This window comes from Gymnoscopelus microlampas, assembly GCF_963454915.1.
Source record: "Gymnoscopelus microlampas genome assembly, chromosome: 17".
In the NCBI taxonomy this organism is placed as follows: domain Eukaryota; kingdom Metazoa; phylum Chordata; class Actinopteri; order Myctophiformes; family Myctophidae; genus Gymnoscopelus; species Gymnoscopelus microlampas.
The window spans coordinates 49,825,862-49,850,021 of NC_139954.1; positions in this window are offsets into that span (position 1 = coordinate 49,825,862).

Here is a 24,160-nt window from a genome sequence, read left to right on the forward strand (position 1 = left end):
CTATATTCTCTATTGAATCTATTCCACACAGTCAGAATCAGTCAGTCACACTGCAGTCACATAGTGTCTGGTATCAACAGGATGAGAGCAGCTTCTGTTAGAGGATGAACAGAGATTCACTCTGATGGGGTTCATGGCTTCTCTCTTTCCGGGAGACACAAGCAGACAAGATAAACACCCACGGGTATTCAAAGTGGGGGCAGTGAGGGGGGGGAGTGAGGGGGGGGAGAGAGAGAGAGAGAGAGAGAGAGAGAGAGTGCTATTTATGTGGCCCCTTTATTGCAAAATTAAGCCATTTTGGAATAAAGGGGCCACAGCCAAGTACTTGTTTTCTCTATGGATTATGGATTAGTCACCTCATGGAGACTTGAATTCATGGATATTGTTTTGTTTTTGTCTCATTCCTAAGACAATCATTTGATGACCGCCAGAGGTTCCGGTAGGAGACACAAAGAGTCTCCTTTGTGTCTCCTACCGGAACCGCTGCCTCCCAGTCCGCCGGTCATTAAATTATTGACTTAGGAATGAGACATTGACTTAGGGTGAACTATCCCTTTAAGGAAAGGTTTGGGAACCCTTGGCCTGGTTGGTTTTCAGTTGATCATCATGTCAGCATAATGACTTCATATCATATGTTTGTTTTGTGATGTCCTACTAGCTGTAGGTCTTAAGAGGTGGTGAGTGTGTAGTGTGTAGTGTGTAGTGTGCTACAGAGTGTGTTACAGAGGTAAATCCTACTATAAATCACATTCACAGTTAATCCACAATGGAATCATTATTACAACAAAGGCATCTCCGTCATGCAGATTCACTCTGTTCTGGTAATCTTTTAATGCGCATTAAAGAACCTCACAGGCTCAACTTGTCGCTCACTCTCATGCTAGCTATAGCAGTGGTTCTCAAAAGTGGCGTCTGGGGACCCCCAGGGGTCCCCCAGGGGGTCCCCAGAGAAATGAGTTAACTTTAACCCTACTGTACAGTATATACATCAAATAGCCGATCTACAAGTTCTAGTAGATCTGCTATTTTTAAATAGCGACGGTAACACATTTTGCTGAGGACCCCCTGGAACACCTCCAAGGACCCCTGGGTAAAACTGTAAAATGAAACCAAATGGACCCTTATAGATCTTTAACTCTTGAGAGTGTAAAATGTAGTACTAAAAAATGTTTTACTTAAGTAAAAGTACCAATACTGCAATACTCAAGTCCAGAATTACTGTTGCTTGAGTAAAAGTACAAAAGTATTCACATTGAAATATACTTAAGTACTGAAAGTAAAAGTACTCATTATGCACAATGTCCCATTTCACAAGTTCCAAATGTATAAAAAATGCTTTTAAAATAGCAGATCTACAAGCTCACAGCGCATTGCATCGCGACACAGTGAGCTTGTAGATCTGCTATTTTCAAATAGCCTAAGTATACATAGGGCTGAAGTGGGTAATGTATGTTTTGTAATAATAATCTAAATCTGCAAAGTAACTAGTAACTAAAGTTTACACATAATTGTAGTGGAGTAAAAGTATAATATTTGCCTCTGAGATGTAGTGGAGTGAGAGTGTCTGAGAGTGTACAAATGGAACCAAATGGACCCTAACGGGTCCATTTGGTTCCATTTGTACACTCTCAGAGTTAAATTAACATTGATTATACAATATGAATTGGGGTCCCAGAGGTATAAATGTCATTAAATGGGGGTCCGTAGCCCTAATGCATGTCAAACTGGGGGTCCTTGAAATTAAAATGGTTGAGAATCACTGCTAGAGAGCCGTACAAATCTTCCCTTATGGGGGTCCATGGCTTATCTTTTCAAATGGGGGTCCACGGGGTAATAAATGTCAATTTGGGGGTCCTTGACATGAAAAAGTTTGAGAACCACTGATATAAGTCAGATATAGATATATTAGCTGTTTTACACACAACATAAAGCTGAATGCTTGCTTCCTTAATATCATGCCATATACCTTATGTTTATGACTCATATGCATAATGAATATAATAACATATTATATACCTTATGTTTATGACTCATATGCATAATGAATATAATAACATATTATATACCTTATGTTTATGACTCATATTCATAATGAATATCACAAACATTAATAACATATTATATACCTTATGTTTATGACTCATATTCATAATGAATATCACAAACATTAATAACATATTATATACCTTATGTTTATGACTCATATGCATAATGAATATAATAACATATTATATACCTTATGTTTATGACTCATTAACATATTATATACCCTATGTTTATGACTCATTAACATATTATATACCCTATGTTTATGACTCATATGCATAATGAATATAATAACATATTATATACCTTATGTTTATGACTCATTAACATATTATATACCCTATGTTTATGACTCATTAACATATTATATACCTTATGTTTATGACTCATATGCATAATGAATATCCCAAACATTAATAACATATTATATACCTTATGTTTATGACTCATATGCATAATGAATATCCCAAACATTAATAACATATTATATACCTTATGTTTATGACTCATATGCATAATGAATATCCATAACATTAATAACATATTATATACCTTATGTTTATGACTCATATGCATAATGAATATCCCAAACATTAACATATTATATACCTTATGTTTATGACTCATATGCATAATGAATATCCCAAACATTAACATATTATATACCTTATGTTTATGACTCATATGCATAATGAATATCCATAACATTAATAACATATTATATACCTTATGTTTATGACTCATATGCATAATGAATATCCCAAACATTAATAACATATTATATACCTTATGTTTATGACTCATATGCATAATGAATATCCCAAACATTAATAACATATTATATACCTTATGTTTATGACTCATATGCATAATGAATATCCCAAACATTAATAACATATTATATACCTTATGTTCATGACTCATATGCATAATGAATATAATAACATATTATATACCTTATGTTTATGACTCATACGCATAATGAATATAATAACATATTATATACCTTATGTTTATGACTCATATGCATAATGAATATCCCAAACATTAATAACATATTATATACCTTATGTTCATGACTCATACGCATAATGAATATAATAACATATTATATACCTTATGTTTATGACTCATATGCATAATGAATATCCCAAACATTAACATATTATATACCTTATGTTTATGACTCATATGCATAATGAATATAATAACATATTATATACCTTATGTTCATGACTCATATGCATAATGAATATAATAACATATTATATACCTTATGTTCATGACTCATATGCATAATGAATATAATAACATATTATATACCTTATGTTTATGACTCATATGCATAATGAATATAATAACATATTATATACCTTATGTTCATGACTCATATGCATAATGAATATACCAAACATTAATAACATATTATATACCCTATGTTTATGACTCATATGCATAATGAATATCCCAAACATTAATAACATATTATATACCTTATGTTTATGACTCATATGCATAATGAATATCCCAAACATTAATAACATATTATATACCTTATGTTTATGACTCATATGCATAATGAATATCCCAAACATTAATAACATATTATATACCTTATGTTTATGACTCATATGCATAATGAATATCCCAAACATTAACATATTATATACCTTATGTTTATGACTCATATGCATAATGAATATCCCAAACATTAACATATTATATACCTTATGTTTATGACTCATATGCATAATGAATATCACAAACATTAACATATTATATACCTTATGTTTATGACTCATATGCATAATGAATATCACAAACATTAATAACATATTATATACCTTATGTTTATGACTCATATGCATAATGAATATCACAAACATTAATAACATATTATATACCTTATGTTTATGACTCATATGCATAATGAATATCCCAAACAAACATTAATAACATATTATATACCTTATGTCAGTGGTTTTCAACCTTTTTCGTGTCAAGGACCCCTAAATTGACAAATATTAGCCCAGGGACCCCCATTTGAAAAGATAAGCCAGGGAGGGACCCCAATAAGAGAAGGTGTATACGGCTTTCTAGCAGTGATTCTCAACCATTTTAATGTCAAGGACGGAGGCTCATTTAATGGCATTTATACCTCTTGGACCCGAATTTATATAATAAAATCAATGTTAATTTAACTCTGACAGTGTACTACTACAAATGGAACCAAATGGACCCGTTAGGGTCCATTTGGTTCCATTTGTACACTGTCAGAGTTACAGAACTATAAGGGTCCATTTGGTTCCTATCCATCATTTAGCTGGGGACCCCCTGGAACCGCCCCAAGTACCCCTGGGGGTCCCCGTACCCCACTTTGAGAACCAATATGTTTATGACTCATATGCATAATGAATATCCCAAACAATAACAAGTGTCTTCATACCTTCAGTCCTTCACTTCTTTAACCAGTGACGTCATCTTGGTGGTTGTAAAGTTCTTGTTGTGTTGAGGAGAAATGTTTGTCCATATCTCTGATAATTATGATTATTAAATGTTTGTCCACTGTAGTCCACCTCTCTGCTGGCTCCATGACGATAATTATGACTATTAAATGTGTGTCCATGTCTCTGCTATCTTCACATGTTGTGTTGAGGTGAAATGTTTGTTTACATCTCTTAACAGCTGCTATGCTAGCTAGCTCCACAAGGCTAATTATGATTATATTAAACGACGTCACACTGGCTCCAAACGAAAGCCATTGTGTCATGTCTCCATAGAGTTAATGTCTCACAGTGTCTCTCATAGTGTCATGTTTCATAGTGTCTCACAGACAGCACACACACACACACACACACACACACACACACACACACACACACACACACACACACACACACACACACACACACACACACACACACACACACACACACAGAGGGAAACGCGTCCAGTCTCAATGTTAGTAAACAGTGATTGGTCTATTAGACCTGAAGGTGGCGCTGCACGCCCAAAATAGCCGGTCTGCACCAGTCAACAAACACTCTATATTTTGTGAGCTTTATTTATCTGCTATGTTTTAGGTGCGTTATAAAATACATACCCTCAGATATTACCCTGAACCAGATAAATACCCTCAGATATATTACCCTGAACCAGATAAATATACCCTCAGATATATTACCCTCCCCATGCTTCCAGCTACAAGCATTTTGGGAATTAACTTCCCTTCTCCTCCCTGAAGGCTAGGAACTCATGTAGTCATTTCACTGGTTCACTACACCAGTGGCTCAACCTGTGGGCCGGGACTCCCAGGGGGGTCCCCAAATGATTTTGGGGGGGTTCCCAGTTCAAATATGATTATTCGGGGGTGGTCCCCAGTTCGAATACTATTATTTTGGGGTGGTCCCTCCCCAGTTAAAATATGATTATTTTGGGGGTCCCCAGTTCAAATATGATTATTTTGGGGGTCCTCAATTCAAATATGATTATTTGGGGGGTTCTCAGTTCAAATATGATTATTTTGGGGGTCCCCAGTTCAAATATGATTATTTTGGGGGGGGGGGTCCCCCCAGTTAAAATATAATTATTTTGGGGGGTCCCCGGGGGGTTCCCCAGTTCAAATATAATTATTTTGCGGGGTCCTCAGTTCAAATATGATTATGTTGGGGGGTCCGGCCTGAAAAGGTTGAGAACCACTGCACTCCATCTATCTCAGTCACTCCTTCAATTATTGCTATAGCCATTTAACAGTCATACTTTTAATAAGTAACCTTAAATACATTTTCCTGTCATTTTTCAGTGATTGCTGGTTTAGGCATGTGGTTCTCAAACGTTTTTACTTGGTCATGTCAAGGACCACCAAATTAATTTGGCCGCGGACCCCCATCTAAAAATATTTTGTGCCAGGGACCCCCTGTTGTTAAAATGTTTCAAAAACATTCCAAAATGTTTTCAAGATGTTTAGAAAATAGGCGATCTACAAGTTTGTAGATTGTTTTTGTTTTTTTTAAAACATTGTAGTGTTACAGACTGATTTTTATAGCTATATCAACTTCAAAAAGAAACTTAAGGAAGCAATAACCTGAAAGGAAATTACATTAGGCTGTTATTGTCTCCGCCAGGCCGAAAGGCATGACTGTTTTAAACTCAAATGAAACTAGAAAAAGTGCTCCTCGGAGCACAGGTCTCCGCCAGGTCAGGTAGGTTATTGTGGCCTCCTGGTGGCGCTATAATAGGCCAATGTGAAAAGGGTGGCATTTCTTCTTAGGCCTTTCAATGGGACACTGCATTCATGATTTGAGGCATTTTGTTCCAAAATTGTGTTTTGCTAAATTAGACCTGCTGGTGGCGCTATAAAGGCCAATGTGAATGTGAAAAGGGGGGCATTTCTTCCTCGGCCTAGTGGGAATCTGCATGCAAGCTTTCACGGAAATTGCACACTGCATTCATGTTTTGAGGCATTTTGTTTAAAACTGACCAATCCTGCAAACTTTGGAAGCCACTGTAAGCCAAATAGGATGGAATATGAAATATCGGACAGATCCATCAGAATCACATGACTATGGAGATGCAGTGTACCAATTTGCGTGTTTTTTGGACAGAATCTGAAGGAATAATCTCCAAAAATGTATTTTACATAAGTCGGCCTCCTGGTGGCGCTGTAAAAAGCAGATGTGAAAATTGCAGTCTTTTTATTTATTTTATTTTTATTTAACCTTTATTTCACCAGAGAAATCACATTGAGACTAGTGTCTCTTTTACAAGTGTGCCCTGGCCAAGAGAAGAGGCAAATAAAAAGTTACACAGCTCTGCCAGTAACGACAATACAGGACATAACAAAACAAAGACAAACATGACATCCGTAATACCAAAGACCTACTACCAATAGCACCAATACAGACTATTTAAAATACTAATAACAACAATACATCATAAAACTAATAAACTAATATAAGACTAAGATCACAGCAATTGCTACTTGTCAAAGCAGGAGCAATGGTTGGAGAAAGTGCCCATGGCAATCCTCTTAAAAGACACTAGAGGGATCAATGAAGCCAATTTTAATCTGGTCTGTAGATCGTTCCACGACCAAGGCCCAAAAAACGCAAGGTTTTTTTTCCCTGCCTCAGATTTAGTAGTGGGTACGACATAGCGCATCCAGGCATTCAAATGTCTAATGTTTTTCCTTGGCCTCTAGGGAGTGTGCGTGCAAAGTTTCACGCAGATCGGTGCAGTTATAGTTGAAAATGCAAATCGGCCAGTTATAGCGCCACCATGAGGCTGATTTGAAAATGTTCAAGTGGCATTTCTTCCTCGGCCTAGTGGGAATGTGCGTGTGCAATTTTATGGAAATGGCAAGCTGCGTTCATGATTGGAGGCAGTTTGTTCAAAACGGACCAATCCTGCAAACTTTGGAAGCCAACCATAGAAAATCAGGATGGAATATGGGAAATCGGACAGATCCGTGTTGATCACATGACTATAGAGATACTGTGTACCGATTTGCATGATATTTGGATAAAATCTGTAGGAGTAATGTAAAAAAATGTGTTTTGCACAAATCGGCCTCCTGGTGGCGCTATAACAGGCCCATGTGAAAAAATTGGGGCAGAGGTTCTGAATTGGCATCCAGGGAGTGTGTGTGCACAGTTTCGGAGCGAACGGACCAACGGTGCCGGAGATTAGCTGGTAACACACAGACAGGACACACGCACGCACACACGGACGGACGGACGGAGGGTAAAACATACTCTCTCGCCATGCCTTCGGCCTGGCGGAGACAATGAATCATCCCTGTATTCACACAACCAGCATATTTCACAGCATATTTCCATTGAGCACACTTCACATTGGCTCCTGTAATATTTTATGAAAGGATTGAAGTGTTTAATCAAAGTGGCGTGGCCGCTGTGTGAGAGATGAGTAGACGCAGCGCATCGGTCAACAACAACAGACATCTAATTCCAGAGCTCGTTCAATTCATCAAAACTTAATTTGTCCTCAGAGGTTGGTAAATGAGACGCTTTCTCAAACAGCAAGTGGTGGACCAAGTACTGAGACCCATCTTTCAATTATAATGTATACATCATCACTACATCAATGTAATGTAATGTACATCATCACTACCAAATTTGATTAGAGTAAAAGTACAAAAGCGTTGTTATAATATATGAATGGATCATTTCTGGCCTTGGTTTCTTGCATCCAAGCAGTTGGAGAAAACAAAAGTCTATCTGTAACGTTTGATTACCTGCTGTGAACATAGTATCCTAGGTTTTGAAAAATGACATCAAGGTTCTGACATTAAGTATCAAAATTGATTGAGAAACAGTAATTTGAATGGTATCTCAGACATGTATCAATGCCCACACAATTCTGCACTCAGGAAAAGCTTAATCAGAGGCAGCCATTCAGCCCGTTCTCACATTGTTCAGCAGCCCACTCAGGTGATACGGTGTCAAAGACACTTCTTTGTGCATTATTCAGTTTTCAACTTTTCAAAAACAGCAAAAACACTTTTAGTCTGACCTCTCAACAGCTAAAGTGGCTGATAGCTAGTGTTTAGAAATATGACAAGTGGTTTATTCAGTCTAGTTTCATATTTATGAAACATATGTATCTCCTCTAAACTCAAAACCAATCACTTTATGAACATAACATTGACACATTCTGATTTGTTTTTGTTTTGCTTTTCTCCCCAATGTAGTTATGCCAATGATTTCCCTTCAGCACACATGTCTGTGTTGTTGTTGTCTCTGCCTTTGTATCCTTCTAACTCTACCTGCCAGTAGAGGAGCGTCCACCGGGAGGACGTAGAGCCTCCGTCCTACTCCTCCCGATAATTGTACAATAATGTTACCCTCTGTACGATGTACCATCAATAATTCCCAAAATGCCCAATTGTACGATCATTTTGTCATATCACAAAAAAGTGTGTGAATTTACTAAACTCCCTGGCTGCTGATTCAGGATCCGATTTGTCTTTTCAAAATAATCAGAAAATCAGTCAATCTGACTCTAGATCTGTACTTGGAGACATTAAAAACACCGGTCGTGTCTTTCCAGTCTAGTTTAAGGATAAGGATAATTCCTTTAACTGTTAAAGGAATTATCCTTATTTCATGAACGGACCTGTTAAAGTTTAACTGGTCCGTTCATGAAAGTCCTTGCGGTCTTGTTTCCAATGAGGGCCTGTTACAAAGGGCCTGTTACAAATAAAAGTTTCAGGCTTTTATCTGTGTAAGGTCCAGGAAGTTTCCTGATTCCACTCTATATGTGATGTGTTTTTGTCACGTAGGAGTCTCAAACAAGGTTGTTTATTACACTAAATACGCATGTTTTTGTAAATTACATATTTAGACTTCTCTTTTTTGGCTGTGTAGATAATTAGATAGATCATTTTTAGCCTCTGGTACGATAATTTAACATTTCCCATCTGACAACACTGGTGACAATTATCACCCTCCTCCCCGCCCAGCTTTCCTCCACCGAACACGGGCCACTGTGTTCTTCACTTATAGACGCTCAAAGCCCACTGTGTTCTTCACTTATAGACGCTCAAAGCCCACTGTGTTCTTCACGTATAGACGCTCAAAGCCCACTGTGTTCTTCACTTATAGACGCTCAAAGCCCACTGTGTTCTTCACTTATAGACGCTCAAAGCCCACTGTGTTCTTCACTTATAGACGCTCAAAGCCCACTGTGTTCTTCACTTATAGACGCTCAAAGCCCACTGTGTTCTTCACGTATAGACGCTCAAAGCCCACTGTGTTCTTCACGTATAGACGCTCAAAGCCCACTGTGTTCTTCACGTATAGACGCTCAAAGCCCACTGTGTTCTTCACGTATAGACGCTCAAAGCCCACTGTGTTCTTCACTTATAGACGCTCAAAGCCCACTGTGTTCTTCACGTATAGACGCTCAAAGCCCACTGTGTTCTTCACTTATAGACGCTCAAAGCCCACTGTGTTCTTCACTTATAGACGCTCAAAGCCCACTGTGTTCTTCACGTATAGACGCTCAAAGCCCACTGTGTTCTTCACGTATAGACGCTCAAAGCCCACTGTGTTCTTCACGTATAGACGCTCAAAGCCCACTGTGTTCTTCACGTATAGACGCTCAAAGCCCACTGTGTTCTTCACGTATAGACGCTCAAAGCCCACTGTGTTCTTCACTTATAGACGCTCAAAGCCCACTGTGTTCTTCACGTATAGACGCTCAAAGCCCACTGTGTTCTTCACTTATAGACGCTCAAAGCCCACTGTGTTCTTCACGTATAGACGCTCAAAGCCCACTGTGTTCTTCACGTATAGACGCTCAAAGCCCACTGTGTTCTTCACGTATAGACGCTACGTCTATACGTGTATACGCTACGTCTATACGAACACGTGTGTTCAGGGGAGGGAAGCCGGGCGGGGCGGGGCGGGTGATAAGGCGGGGCGGGTGATAATTGGCACTGCGTGTACTCCTACGCCTACGGGCTGTGGGCAGAGCCTGTCAGCAGGGAGTGTTGGGCGGGAGGAGTAGGACGAAGCCTCTACAGCCTCCCGGTGGGGGCTCCTCACATAGTCAGTAGGATACAACAGCAGTAACACGTTTTGACACACAGACATGTTTGTGGGGAGGAATCAATGGGCATAACAACTAAAATTGGGGAGAAAAATGGGAGAACAAAAATAATTGTGCAGTAAATGTAATCTTATGGGGGGGGGTCTGCTTCTCACTGTTGTACGGACAGCAGTTGAAACGCAGTCACCGATTGGCCCGGTCATTTTCTGATTTCTCATACTCTCTGCCTATGGGCCGAAGTCCAGACTGACACCGTGGAGGAACGTGTGAGTGAATCCACGTCATCAGTCTGGCAATGCCCGGCTCGGTCCCTGCCTGGCAACACAACTTTTCAAATGGGCTCCATGGACTAATACTAATGTAAAGGTCCTTGACATGAGAATGTTTGAGAAGAACTGCACTCTCCTGTATGAAATAGCACACGTATTGATGTTGTTGTCCAGGTACTTGGACGGTTGCCCGCCAGTCAATAGAGTATAAACCCCTGCAGCATCCATCTCCACCCCCGCCACTAGAAAAGAATAAACACAATATCAAACTTATACTTGGCTCTTTCACTGGAACAGGAACCTTGAACCTGAACACACCGCTGGTTGTTTCATTCTATTCCTTTCAATCTGTTTTTACAGGTGCCTTGTCAGAAAGCAGTGGTGGAAAAAGTACTCAAATGTTTTACTTAAGTAAAAGTATCAATACTGCAATGTAGAAGTACTCTGTTACAAGTAAAAGTCCGGAATTAAAAATTTACTTCAGTAAAAGTACAAAAGTATTAGTATCAAAATGTACTTAAAGGACCAAAAGTAAAAGTACTAAAATGTTTGAAAATAGCCTATGTATAAAATAGGGCTGAAGTGGTAAATGTATGTTTTATAATATAATCATTTATATCTGCAAAGTAACTAGTAAGGATAAAAGGATAATTCCTTTTAACAGGTCGTTCATGAAAGTCCTTGCGGTCTTGTTTCCAATGAGAACCTGTGAGTAATTAGGGGTTAAGAGTCTTGCTCAGGGACAAATTTCATTTCATCGACACATATGCTGGCCTGGCCAGCATATGTGAAAACTAATGTTTTCAAATAATTGTAGAGGTCTAAAAGTATAATATTTACCTCGAAATGGATGTATAGATACCTTTCAATTAGCAGCCTATAAGCCCGGACCGCTACGCCAGCCGTCCGAGCCAAGAGATGGGTTTAGAGTGTGTGAGAACGCTCAAAGATGAAGAACACACAACACGCTTATATAATGTATATATATATATATATATATATATATATATATATATATATATATATATATATATATATAGGTTAGGGTTAGGTTACAGAGCACACAGAGCAAGTCAATGCACTTTTACAATGGGGGGGGAAACATAAATCACTCTGGACATTACAATACAAGGCCGAGAGCAAGAATTGTGCCCATTCTTTGATCGAAGTCCCCCGAGACCTCTGAACAGATAACATTCTGCCTGCTGGAAGGCGTTCTTCTCTAATCTGAATAACTATTGGACATCTTAGTTATGCGCGGTTCCTTTTGTTACATAATTGCCACCTAATTCAGCGGCGCCAATGCACGGGGTATGTAAATGTCACGCTTCTCTCTCGTCCACCTTTTATACCTTTAATACCTGAGGGACATAATATGTAGGAGTGTGTCTAAAAGGCCAGCGTACGGCACACGCATAATGGAGAAATGGAAAAGCCGCTGATTAGCATGGAGATCAAAAGTTGCAGCTGTAACAGGCCACGCCCCCGCTGTGGTTCCCACGGGACCCCCAGACTCTCTGCTGCAACCCGTCCAAAACAAACACCGTGGGTGGGTGGGCCCCTGCTGGCTCAACTCTGCCAGGAACTGTGGTGGAAGAAGTACTGAAATGTTTTACTTAAGTAGAAGTAAAAGTCCGGAATTCAATATCGTTGTGAGCTTGTACATCGTCTATTTTCAAATAGCCAAAGTAGGCTACAGTTTTTTTTTCAAATAATTGTAGTGGAGTAAAAAATGTTTTTGTCTCTGAGATGTAGTGGAGTAGAAGTAAAAGTACGGAAAATTGGAAATACTGGAGTAAAGTCAAATAAAATACCTAAAAATTTTGCTTAAGTACAGTACTTGAGTAAATGTACTTACACCACTGGCCAGGAACACCACATTCACAATGGATCACTGGGCTGGCCGTCGTCACTCATAGAATCTCATTGCATCTGCTTGCCGAAGGCATCGGCAATATTTTGACAGCCTGAGAAGACAGCAGTGTTTAGGACACACACACACACACACACACACACACACACACACACACACACACACACACACACACACACACACACACACACACACACACACACACACACACACACACACACACACACACACACACACACACACACACACACACGCCTTAGTTTCCTGATGCAATTGTTGCATGGCACACCTCCAGTGGTGTAAAGTAACTAAGTACATTTAGTCAAGTACTGTACTTAAGTACAATTTTGAGGTACTTTTACTTTACTGGAGTATTTCCAATGGTCTATACTTTTACTTCTACTCCACTACATCTCAGAGGCAAATATTGTCCTTTTACTCCACTACAATTATTTGAAAACTTTAGTTACTAGTTACTTTGCTGATATAAATTATTACATTATAAAACAAAACCTTTTCCACCACATGGCTGACCTCATGCAGATGGATGTGGATGGATGTCATGATGGATGTCATGATGGATGTCATGATGTCATGCACCTCGTATCTCCATGTTTCAACTTTTTAACTTTTTTTTTCTCTCCATAAATGAAGCCACTTCATCACAAGAGTGTTACACCAACGGAGTGGAAAAAAAAAGGAGACACAACGAAGTCTCTTTGTGTCTCCTACCGGAACCGCTGCTGGTCATCACATTATTGGCTTAAGAATGAGACACAGGAGCGTCCGCTGGCCTAGCGGTCCAGGCGCATACAGTACCACATATGCTGGTAATCCAGCTTGAGTTCGACTCCCGATCCCGATGATCTTTTCTGTGTGTGTCCCCCCCTTCCTGTCAGCCTACTGTACATCAATAAAGAATACACAAACTAAATATCTCCATGGGGTGACTAATCCATAGAAAAAAAGTCATTTTCGGGGTGAACTATCCCTTTTTAAAAAAAGGTACTGTAGGGTGTGGGTACATACAAGGTTTCCATGGTGACAGTGATGAAACAGTCTCTAATGACTCATAACTTCCAGAGCCCATCCTGTCCACTGTTGGACGTGAGTTATGTGTTGATGTGTTGCTTATGAGAGCAGCTGCCAAGAATCATTAGGCAAGATAATTATTGCCTTCTTCTCTCAGGGATCATCTCTCGTTCCACTTGGCTCGTGGCACGGCTCTGAAAGTGAACACTGAGATGGTTGGGGGTGCAGAGGCACGCTCCTTTCCTCCATCCTGCCCCCCCCCCCCCCCCCCCCCCCGCTCACGTCTTCAGTGCTGCCCAGAACGGACCCTCGGGCCAGATTGGACATCTCTCCTCAAGGTCTGTTCCGGACCGCCAGATGGTCGAAGGAGATGAAGTATTCACTAATTCAACATCATGCAATCAGGGTATTGGGAGAACCTGCACATTAAAGGGCATGACATCATTACATTACATTACATTACATTACATTACATTACAGTCATTTTACATTACATTACATTACATTACATTACAGTCATTTGACATTACATGCAGACGTGCATTCAACATAGGTATGCAACAAAACTACTAATCACCAGAAGTCTGAAGTGCATTCTCTTCTAAGACAAGCAACTAAGAGTATACCTAGCACAAGGGAGAAGTGCAATATATCATCTGTTTACTTTCTTAAACAGATGAGACAAGTAGGAAGATCAAATGAGCAAGAGCTAAAACAAATAAGTGTATCAAATAAACAAGATCCAATTAAACAAACGCTCGTACAAATAATTGACAACAAGTAGGCAAGGCTAAGAGGAAGGGTCAGGGTAGTGTTTTCTGAAGAGGTGAGTTTTCATCAGTGTATGATGTACTGATTGGTGCCGTCTAGACTCACAGCCTTTGCACGAAATTACTTCTCAGTTCAACGAAGCGCAATTTGTAACAATCTACCCACTAACATAAGAGAGAGTTCATCCTTTACATCTTTTAAGGTCCAACTAAAAGGATGGTTCATGGACAATCAAACATGTGAACATTTTTAACTAAAGTTTTCAAATAAACTTAGTGGAGTAAAAGTACAATATTACTTAGGCTACATTATGAAACTAGGAAAAGCACAGGTCTCCGCCAGGTCAGGTAGGTTATTGTGGTTATTGGTGCTATAACAGGTCAGGTGGGTTATTGTGGTTATTGGTGCTATAACAGTGTGAAAAGGGTGGCATTTCTTCCTCGGCCTAGTGGGAATGTGCGTGAACATTTTCAAGGAAATTGAACGCTGCGTTCATGATTTGAGACATTTTGTTCCAAACAGAGCACTCCTGAAAACTTTGGAAGCCAACCTTAGCCAATCAGGATGGAATATGAAATATCTTACAGATCCGTGTTGATCACATGACTATAGAGATGCTGTGTACCGATGTGCGTGATGTTTCCATAATATCTGTAGGAGCAATATTAAAAAAATGGGTTTTGCACAACACGGCCTCCTGGTGGCGCTACAACAGGCCCATGTGAAGAATTTGGGGCAGAAGTTCTGAATTGGCATCCAGGGAGTGTGTGTGCCTGGGATCCAGCCTGCTTCACTAGGTTTGTGGGGCGGGACAAAAACACCAGTGTGATCGTTGTGATTCGTGATTTGTTTGAACAACATCCAATCAGCAACGACGTTGCCTAGGTAACATATTAGTAGTTCCTGTAGTTCTGCAAAACGAGTAAAAAAAATCCACCGAACGTAGTGAAGCAGGCTGGATCTCAGGCTACAGTTTCACAACGGCGCCGGAGATTAGCTGCTCGCAGACAGATGGACGGACGGACGGACGGACGGACAGGGGGTGAAACATACTCTCTCCATGCCTTTCGGCCTGGTGGAGACAATGAAAGACCTTTTCTGCAATGCAACATTTTGAAGACAGGCTGTGCTACAAAGTGCTGGAGCCATTTTCAGTGTTGATTCCAAGGTTTTGAAATGGTAGAACAGACGCGTGAAAATATGGCTGTGAAGCAAACTGTGGCAACAGAGCACACAGGAAGAAAGAGATCAGACTTTATCTTGTTTGCATATAAAATCCTTCATTAAAAGATCCAAGGCTGAACAAAGTTTTGGTCCACATCGTCAGTGCAAGCGCCCATAATATTTATTATGGCTCAGACCCGTCCATAATATTTATTATGGCTCAGATCCGTCCAGATAATTTGTGTTCTTGAAAATCAAAATCAACGTTTGATACCATCATTATTAGGGCTGTAACGATTACATGTTAACAGTGATACCATACACATGCACGATACATGGTTGACGATACATGGACGATATTGGTTCATTCATGGCAATACGATACGATTCAAGGATTTAAAATCGATACAGTAACTATTTGGCAAAAAATAAGCTGTGTGTAACATAGGATAGAGCAGGTTATTTAAGGGAAACATTTATTATCATGGATATAAATAAGTAAACACAGTGATTCTCTGGCGTACATTGAACACATATGGATAAACATGAACACAGAGATTCCATTTACTCAAGTACTGTACTTAAGTACAATTTTGAGGTACTTTTACTCTCCTGGAGCATTTCCAAATCTTTGTACTTTTACTTCTACTCCACTACATCTCAGAGGCAAATATTATACTTACTCCATTTTGTTACTAGTTACTTTGTAGATTTTGATTATTATTACAAAACATACATTAATCACTTCAGCCCTATATGCATAACGGCCATTTGAAAATAGCCGATCTACAAGCTCACAATGAGTACTTTTACTTTTGGTACTTTAAGTACATTTTGATACCAGTATTTTGTACTTTTACTCAAGTAAATTTTGAATTCCGGACTTTTACTTAATAGAGTAACAACGTAACAGAGTATTTCTACATTGCAGTATTGATACTTTTACTTAAGTAAAACATTTGAGTACTTTTTCCACCACTGGTTGGATCGTTGAAATTAAAATCGACACGTTGCTACACCCCTAATCATTATGTAGTGCATTATTATGTTACTGTATCGTTACACCCCTAATCATTATGTAGTGCATTATTATGTTACTGTATCATTACACCCATAATCATTATGTAGTGCATTATTATGTTACTGTATCGTTACACCCCTAGTCATTATGTAGTGCATTATTATGTTACTGTATCATTACACCCATAGTCATTATGTAGTGCATTATTATGTTACTGTATCATTACACCCCTAGTCATTATGTAGTGCATTATTATGTTACTGTATCATTACACCCATAATCATTATGTAGTGCATTATTATGTTACTGTATCATTACACCCCTAGTCATTATGTAGTGCATTATTATGTTACTGTATCGTTACACCCATAGTCATTATGTAGTGCATTATTATGTTACTGTATCGTTACACCCATAGTCATTATGTAGTGCATTATTATGTTACTGTATCGTTACACCCATAATCATTGTGTAGTGCATTATTATGTTACTGTATCATTACACCCATAATCATTATGTAGTGCATTATTATGTTACTGTATCGTTACACCCATAATCATTATGTAGTGCATTATTATGTTACTGTATCATTACACCCATAATCATTATGTAGTGCATTATTATGTTACTGTATCATTACACCCATAATCATTATGTAGTGCATTATTATGTTACTGTATCATTACACCCCTAGTCATTATGTAGTGCATTATTATGTTACTGTATCGTTACACCCATAGTCATTATGTAGTGCATTATTATGTTACTGTATCGTTACACCCATAATCATTATGTAGTGCATTATTATGTTACTGTATCATTACACCCATAATCATTATGTAGTGCATTATTATGTTACTGTATCGTTACACCCATAATCATTATGTAGTGCATTATTATGTTACTGTATCATTACACCCATAGTCATTATGTAGTGCATTATTATGTTACTGTATCATTACACCCATAGTCATTATGTAGTGCATTATTATGTTACTGTATCATTACACCCATAGTCATTATGTAGTGCATTATTATGTTACTGTATCATTACACCCATAGTCATTATGTAGTGCATTATTATGTTACTGTATCGTTACACCCATAGTCATTATGTAGTGCATTATTATGTTACTGTATCGTTACACCCATAGTCATTATGTAGTGCATTATTATGTTACTGTATCATTACACCCATAGTCATTATGTAGTGCATTATTATGTTACTGTATCGTTACACCCATAGTCATTATGTAGTGCATTATTATGTTACTGTATCGTTACACCCATAGTCATTATGTAGTGCATTATTATGTTACTGTATCGTTACACCCATAATCATTATGTAGTGCATTATTATGTTACTGTATCATTACACCCATAATCATTATGTAGTGCATTATTATGTTACTGTATCGTTACACCCATAATCATTATGTAGTGCATTATTATGTTACTGTATCATTACACCCATAATCATTATGTAGTGCATTATTATGTTACTGTATCGTTACACCCATAATCATTATGTAGTGCATTATTATGTTACTGTATCATTACACCCATAGTCATTATGTAGTGCATTATTATGTTACTGTATCATTACACCCATAATCATTATGTAGTGCATTATTATGTTACTGTATCATTACACCCATAGTCATTATGTAGTGCATTATTATAGAACACTAAAGAATGACTAAGGATGTGTGTGTGTTCAGGGTTTTAAGAGCATTAGGCTATATCTGACCTAAGGGAATAAAACATATTTGGTATAAATTGTCCATCTCAGTCGTGGTTCTCAAATTGGGGTCTGGGGACCCCCAGGGGTCATTGAGGGAGTTCCATTGGGGTCTCCAGCTAAATGATTGATAGTGAGAAACCTTACATGTCTGTCTGGAACTCTGAGAGTGTATAAGTGGAACCAAATAGGCCCTTAGAGGTCTGTAAACTCTGAGAATGAATGTACAAGTGGAACCAAATGGACCCCGAATTCTCTGTGAGCTATGACACAACAAGGTTACTTTAACTATCTAACATAGGTAGGGATATTTATTACACCAAGTCCATGTCTCTCAATGCAGTATAAAATAAAGAATAAAATAAAAAGAATTCAAAATGTGAATAAACACAGAATATGACAATTTTGTCAACAAATAAAAACTATACTAAAAGGTCAGTGAGGGATCTAGTGGAGAAGAGATCCAGTAGAACTAAAAGACAAGTCATTTTATGTGTTTGGTTTGTGCTCGGGTGTTGCGCTCTGAAAATAGCAGATCTACAACGGCTATTTTCAGCATGCAACCAAGTGTAAAATCAGCCATTACGACGCCATCAAGGCACCGCCAACATACATTTTAGTCGACTAAATCAACTGTAGATTTAGTCGACTAAAACTAGACAAAATCTAAAACATTTCAGATGACTAAAATATGACTAAAACTAAATGGAATTTCATTCAAAAGACTATGACTAAAACTAAATCAAAATTTGCTGACAAAATCAACGCTACTCAGTACAGCTCACTCTGCAGGGATAATGTTAGAATGGTGATGAGGGTTAGCTTAGGACACCGGGGTTCAAATACGGGGTAGAAGAGGAAAGTGATCATTCATGTTAAATAATAAATCAATATCAAATAAATAACTATAATAGAATAGACTGTGTTATGCCTTTTATTTTTTGCCTATATACAAAATATTGTCCTGTGGAGGTGGGGGTGGGGTGGGGGTGGGGTGGGGTGGTCCTTAAGGATCGTTCATATTATGCTAGTGGTCTAAAGCTTGAAAAAGAGCTGAGAACCACTGTTTTAGACCAGTGGTTCCAACTTGTCAAATAATACAAGAAAATGGCAAAAATTGTGAAAATAGCTGATCTACAAGCTCACAGTGCGAGGCGTTGTGAGCTTGTAGATCCTCCTACATTTCCAAGTGCTTATCAGGGTGGGGGGGGGGGGTCCCTAGATCAAAAATGAAAATGTTTCGGGGCGTCTATGTTGTCTTTAGTCTCTAGAACAACCTATTCAGGCCGTGACCCCCCAAAATAATCATATTTGAACTGGGGCGCCCTACAGCAGAGTAGCCTTGTCTATAGCCTATCATTCCACCCATGAGAGAGAGATAGGCCTACAGCTTGCAGCGTGTCAGGCCTGGTTATCCCAGCTCACCCATCTCATTCAATGGAGCCGTTCATTTACAGTGCTTAGGTATAGGAACACCAAACTAACAGATACAGAGGAAGCACCGCTGAACAGAAGGGAATGGTGTGACTGCCATCACATGGACAAGGAGAGAACATTCATTCTCTCTCCTCTCCTCCGTTCCCCCATGCTCTCTCACACACACACACACACACACACACACACACACACACACACACACACACACACACACACACACACACACACACACACACACACACACACACACACACACACACACACACACACACACACACACACACACACACACACACTTTTGATTGATAAATTGATTGAATACTTTATTAACAGTTTGTAAAAACAAACAGGGAAGTAGCCTATACAGTTCAATACAATGTCTGTTAAGAGGATTTTAAACCCAAGAAAGCACTATGTGGCCATTGGGGTCCTTTGTACTCAATTCATTGAAAAGAACATTCATTCCTCTCTCTGTTCGACACACACACACACACACACACACACACACACACACACACACACACACACACACACACACACACACACACACACACACACACACACACACACACACACACACACACACACACACACACAGTAAAAAACAGAAGTTACATTTATCTTACAGGTCGGGTAGTAATTCCACCGAGTGTTTTTTTTTCCTGGTTGTATAATGAAGGAACGTGATGGTGCTTCATCACTGTGAGAGGAGAGCATCCTCCTCATCCTCCAACATTAGCTCACATATAATGAGGGTTACACAGAGGACGGGGGGGGGGGGGGGGGACGGGGGGGGACGGGGGGACGGGGGGGATGATAAAAGACCCCAGAGTGCGTCGGCGACACCACATCGGTCATTAGCACCCCGGCTCACTTTGCCCTTTCATATATTTCTAAATAAGTGCCTCGCCGAGGGTTTAACGGACCACCTAATCTGCCTACTTAGAGGGGCCGAGGCAGTGCGGAGGAAAACCTACAGCCTGGAGAGTCGGCCCAGGTGACTGAACCTGCTGCTAATCACAGAGGCTCTGACAGGCCTTCATATCACTCACTATTACATTATTATATATCATTATTACTGCAGAGAAGTGGTGCACAAAGTAGGCTACTCAATGCCAGCCCAGTACTCTAGTCAAAGTATAGATTCTACATCGTAGTGGTCAATAAATAAAGGCCTTTTACTCAACTGTAGGCTTCTTCTCCAAGTGAAGGTTGTTCACTTCAGTCAAACCTCTTCCTCCGTTGTATAGCTCTGATATGAGGTTCCACACTTCTAGGTGCCTGTGGGGGGGGGGGGGGGGGGCAGCATGATTCTTACCCTTTTCCACACATCATATCCATAAAGTAAAGGTCGTCCCCCCTGCTCTCAGATGTTTATCTTTAGCGGTCAAGAAAATCTAACTGACGGGTTGAAACAAGCGTTTAAATCCCTTATTTAGTCAGCCTGTGGCCAGTCAACCCTCGTCTGCATGCACAGTGCTGCTCCTGTAACAACACAGTCTGAACTAACAGTGTTTCAACCTGTAAAACATGACACAGTCTGAACTAACAGTGTTTCAACCTGTAAAACATGACACAGTCTGAACTAACAGTGTGTCAACCTGTAAAACATGACACAGTCTGAACTAACAGTGTGTCAACCTGTAAAACATGACACAGTCTGAACTAACAGTGTGTCAACCTGTAAAACATGACACAGTCTGAACTAACAGTGTTTCAACCTGTAAAACATGACACAGTCTGAACTAACAGTGTTTCAACCTGTAAAACATGACACAGTCTGAACTAACAGTGTTTCAACCTGTAAAACATGACACAGTCTGAACTAACAGTGTTTCAACCTGTAAAACATGACACAGACTGAACTAACAGTGTTTCAACCTGTAAAACATGACACAGTCTGAACTAACAGTGTTTCAACCTGTAAAACATGACACAGTCTGAACTAACAGTGTTTCAACCTGTAAAACATGACACAGTCTGAACTAACAGTGTTTCAACCTGTAAAACATGACAGACTGAACTAACAGTGTTTCAACCTGTAAAACATGACACAGACTGAACTAACAGTGTTTCAACATGTAAAACATGACACAGTCTGAACTAACAGTGTTTCAACCTGTAAAACATGACACAGTCTGAACTAACAGTGTTTCAACCTGTAAAACATGACAGACTGAACTAACAGTGTTTCAACCTGTAAAACATGACACAGACTGAACTAACAGTGTTTCAACCTGTAAAACATGACACAGTCTGAACTAACAGTGTTTCAACCTGTAAAACATGACACAGTCTGAACTAACAGTGTTTCAACCTGTAAAACATGACAGACTGAACTAACAGTGTTTCAACCTGTAAAACATGACACAGACTGAACTAACAGTGTTTCAACATGTAAAACATGACACAGTCTGAACTAACAATGTTTCAACCTGTAAAACATGACACAGTCTGAACTAACAATGTTTCAACCTGTAAAACATGACACAGTCTGAACTAACAATGTTTCAACCTGTAAAACATGACACAGTCTGAACTAACAGTGTTTCAACCTGTAAAACATGACACAGACTGAACTAACAGTGTTTCAACCTGTAAAACATGACACAGTCTGAACTAACAGTGTTTCAACCTGTCATGCTTAGTGTCCCCCCCCCCACAGGCACCTAGTAATGTGTCGCCCCCCCCCCCCCCCACAGGCACCTTAATGTGGAACCTCATCAGACCTACAGTGGAGGGAGAGGTTCCTTCAGTCAATAGCCTAACCCAGCGGTTCTCAAACTTTTTGGGGTCAAGGACTCCGAAATGTAAATGTATGCATTTGGCTGAGGACCCCCATCTGAAAATGTTTTGCCAGGGACCCCCAGAAAAGGAACTATATGTTTAAAAAAATATTTAAAAATATATATATTTTTCAAAAATAGCAGATGTACAACAAGCTCCTTTTGATTAGCCAATATAAACATGGATAACGTGGTTTAAATGGAGTTTGAGTTGCAATTTATCTTGTTGGACTATAAAGACTCATCTACGATATTTAGCTGTCTTTGATTTGTGACACCAGTGTGTTTATAAAAGCCCATATCCATGACACCAGTGTGTTTATAAAAGCCCATATCCATGACACCAGTGTGTTTATAAAAGCCCATATCCATGACACCAGTGTGTTTATAAAAGCCCATATCCATGACACCAGTGTGTTTATAAAAGCCCATATCCATGACACCAGTGTGTTTATAAAAGCCCATATCCATGACACCAGTGTCTTTATAAAAGCCCATATCCATGACACCAGTGTGTTTATAAAAGCCCATATCCATGACACCAGTGTGATTATAAAAGCCCATATCCATGACACCAGTGTGTTTATAAAAGCCCATATCTATGACACCAGTGTCTTTATAAAAGCCCATATCCATGACACCAGTGTGTTTATAAAAGCCCATATCCATGACACCAGTGTGTTTATAAAAGCCCATATCCATGACACCAGTGTCTTTATAAAAGCCCATATCATGACAGCTGCTTGACACCAGTGTCTTTCCACACTTTTATTTTTGAATAGAATAAGTCGCACTATAACTTTATAACTTTTAAGAATTCATGTAGCGTGTGGGACAGCCCGGTCAATATGAAACACATCCTCAGAATAAGCCATCATTTAAAAAAAAAGAAAGAAGTGACATCTATTTATTTTGCCTTGAGACAGTAGAGATTAAATCCTGACAAAATAACACCCTCATCGATTGGAAGGAGCTGCGTCTCAGAAATACAAATACCAAATGACAAGCTTGAATAATGCCCTCTCTGTCAGGGTGGAAACCTCATACGTCCTTTTGATACTTTTCAGGATTCAAACAAAAAAAGTAGCAAAAAGTAGCAGATCTACAAGCTGTAGTGTGATCACATAGAGCATTCATTTATGAAAAAACAAGTTAGAAGGTGGAGATAAGAGGTTTCTGCCCGACAACAACAATATATTTCTGCTATTATGTTTTTCATTTGCAAATATGCCACTACTATATATATTTGTTATTATATATATTTATATCCCCAAGACTATCTGTGAGGACATTAAACCATTCAATACAAGAACACTTGTTTTAGAAGAGAATGCACTAAGACTTCTGGTGATTAGTAGTTTCCTTCCCTACCTAAGACTGTAATGTAATGTAATGTAATGTAATGTAATGTAATGTAATGTAATCTAATGTAATGTAATGTAATCTAAT